This window comes from Octopus bimaculoides, chromosome 16 (assembly GCF_001194135.2).
Source record: "Octopus bimaculoides isolate UCB-OBI-ISO-001 chromosome 16, ASM119413v2, whole genome shotgun sequence".
NCBI classification, from domain to species: domain Eukaryota; kingdom Metazoa; phylum Mollusca; class Cephalopoda; order Octopoda; family Octopodidae; genus Octopus; species Octopus bimaculoides.
This window is the reverse complement of record NC_068996.1, coordinates 55,548,757-55,552,174: the sequence shown is the minus strand read 5'-3', so window position 1 is coordinate 55,552,174 and position 3,418 is coordinate 55,548,757. Positions and strand designations below refer to the sequence as shown.

The following is a 3,418-nucleotide window of genomic DNA, read 5'->3' as shown; positions in this document are numbered from 1 at the left end:
CATAACATGATCAGAACTGGCCAACAGAGGTCTAACATCTAGAATCTGTTACTCTTATTCTAATATCTGATGAGATGGATTTCATTCTACACACCCATTAGATTTTAAATCATATGGAGCTAAGTCAAACTGATATATATATATATATATATATATATATATTACACCATAGTATTGAAATGGGAGAATAAGAACTCAACACTGCAATTGGTGGATAAATATTCTTTGTAGATTAACAATGCTACCAATATTTTCATGTGGAAAGAATTTCCACAATTTTCAAGTGATCTGTTTAAAAAGTAGGTGTTTCCAACCTATCCTCTGATGTAGCAACTTCCATAAAGGCATCCCTATGTTACAGTGTCTCATTAGAAAGATTCAATTTTAAGAACAATATCACTTAGATCTGACCAGACGTAGGTTAACCAAAAAAATATAGACATAAGAAAATACTGTGGTTTAACCGTCCATACAGTATGAATACTAATATAGGTAGATGATTTCTGAAGATTATAGATACCAGCTTCCAAATGTCACAAGATCTTTAATAGAAATACAGTTGAAGTTAAATAGGCTAACAAAGTATATAGAGAGAGAGGGGAAGGGAGCAAATCAATAACAAAGGACAAGAAAACAACAAAAGTGCATTCATAATTAATTTCATTAGCTTGATGAAGGAAGGAAAAAACTTACAGACTAAAAAGTATGATGTCTGAGATGTAGTTGTTTGTCAGATCCAAAGAGAAAAATGTGGAAAGAATGGGAGAAAAGAAATAAGAGAGTCAGGAAAGAAAACACACATAGGTAATTCACCTGTTTGATATGTATATGTACATATTCACACACAGTCTTCTGCAGTTATGAATACATATGTGCTTGTGTGTGTGTGTGTGTGTGTGTATACATATATGTATATACATATATCCATGTATTTAGATATAACATTGTAATTAATATATAACATATACATTGTGTGTGTGTGTGAGAGAGAGAGAAGAGGTGATCAGTGGGGTTGAAAAAGCCTACACCTGGAAATAGGGCCCAGGCTTATTTCACCAAGGTCAAGTCATCTGAATGAAAGTATGTGTTTTAAGACATGGAGCTCCCTGTAACTTCAGCAATGATGTGTCCAAGATTTGCATCTGTAAATGTATGTTGACCTTATATGTTATGCATGTGGGCATGGGTGTTTACATAAATACTATATTACTATATAAAAGGCATTAAAATCTAAGCTGTATTCCTCATAAAGCACATCCTTAGATTCTGGCTATCATTTCTATGTATTTAGGTGTTTTATTTTTAAGGAGAAAACCATACATATAAGTTGAAATTTCTAGTCAAGTAGATTAGTCGTAAAGTACATTAATATTAAAACAAAGACTTGAATTTTTGACTTTTTTAATTCTGTAGTTACAGTTGTTTCATTACAACATGGGAATTCATAAAGTATATTTCCCATGTAATGAAATAATTGTAATTACAGAATTAAAAATAAATACCATAATTTCCAGTCTTTGTTTTAATATAGCCATACACACACATACAGTTATGTGTGTGTGTGTATATATATATGTGTGTGTGTATCTGGTAAGGTTGTCTGTTCTCACACAAGCTCTGGAAGGTAAATCTTAATCTTTGCTTACAACTGACTATTAGCTTAAAACACTTATCAAGGGTCTGTTCCTTACCAGCACAAAAAATTTCCAAAGCCTCACAGAACTAGAGCCAGCAAATCCCACCACCATCTCTGCAGGGCCAGGCTGGGCCACAGCCAGAATGGAATGCTCAAATTCATAGCTAACACCTTGCAAATCAAATGAGTGAATATGAGGTAGTTTTTAATCCAACACTACTAAAAACATACCCATGGGCAGGGATTCTGCATGAGGTCAGGTGTAGACCATTGTACTATTTGGTCTTATATTAGCTCTAATCCAGTGAAGCTCAGAATCTCTATCCATAAGCATACTTTTTGCAATCATCATCATCATTTAACATCCACTTCCCATGTTGTCCTGGATTGGACAGTTTGATTGAGGCCAGAGGACTGCATCAAGGTCTGCTGCTTGTCTTAGCATGGTTTTTATGGCTGGATGCCCTTCCTAATGCTAACCACTTTACAGAGTGTTCTGAATGCTTTTTGCATAGTGCCAGCTCTAGCAAGGTCACCAAATAATTTAAAAGGCAAGACTCCCTTACCTGAGTAGGGATTAGTATTGAAGAGACTGGCTTTGTGTCCAGTGATGAGGGTTAGAATATGGAAGGACAGACATAGGTGCCCAGCAATAAAGGAGATACATGGCTACCCCAGTTGGATCGAGAGAAAATGGTAAAAGAAAATGTGAGTGGTGAAAACATGGGTTGGGGGGAGGGAGGTTGTTGGGAAGATGAGTTGTGCAGGTGTATAGTTATAAATGATGTTCTGTCAAAGCCTCAGTCCCTTCCTTCCCCTGCCAAACACCTTCACTCGCTTAACTCCCAAAAAACACTAACCATGAAACCAAATGGACTGCAGACCAACCCCCACAGGAAACAGTAAAGTGTAGAAGCTCTGCCTCCAGAAGGCTTTAGAAATTTTTTCCAATGACGGAGCAGATCCCTAACAAGGGCAATGAGTTACTAATGAATTAAAAACAAATTCAGATTTATTTTCCTGAACCCACCAACAGAGAATGGAAAACCTTACTGGGTTTATTTTATTTTATTCTTCTTTTACCTGGGTTTTATACATACTTGGATGAGTGAATGAAGTGTTACCATAGGAATTAGGGTTTACTATCCAAAACACATTAAACTCCCGAATTCCTGTATTGCATGCATAAGTGTGTATATTTGGATTTAGACAATAACATTAGAGAATAACCTCATACAATTGAAGTAATCACAGAAAAGGAACTCGTGATATTTCAAGCCTTTCATTATATCATCTTTTAATGATCTTATTAAAATTTTATTTGAAACACCTTGTTAAAATTTTGTTTTTATATAAAACTGTTTCTTCAGATGAACTATCATCATCATCATCATCATCATCATCATCTAACATCCACTTTTCCATGCTTGTGTGGGTTGGATGGAACTTATTGAGGCAGATTTTCTATGACCAAATGCCTTTCCTGTCACCAACACTCACCTGTTTCCAACCAATATATAATAGATATCATTCTAACATCTACTTTTCCATGCTTATGTGGGCTGGGCAGAGTTTATTGAACCAAACTGTCTATTGGTGAATGCCTTTCACTTTGCCAAATCTCAATATTTCCCCATCAATAAACATGTCTTCACAAGATACACACACACACACATATTTTATGATCCTTTACGTTGGGAATTAAGGCTCATTATCCAAAACATATCAAACTTCCAAATTCCTATATTGCACACATTACAATGTGTATCTGTATTGATCAGA

The 3,418-nt window shown here is 35.3% G+C and overlaps 1 protein-coding gene across 2 annotated transcripts in view; it reads left to right on the top strand.

Moving 5' to 3' along the window:
* Positions 1-2,963, top strand: part of LOC106875932 (uncharacterized) — a 35,787-nt gene extending 32,824 nt beyond the window's left edge. For both annotated transcript variants that reach the window (XM_014924259.2, XM_014924252.2), the window contains exon 9: positions 1-2,963. This exon is cut by the window's left edge and continues 576 nt beyond it. The gene's annotated coding sequence lies outside the window, so the exon portion shown is untranslated.
* Positions 2,964-3,418: the final 455 nt, after the last annotated feature.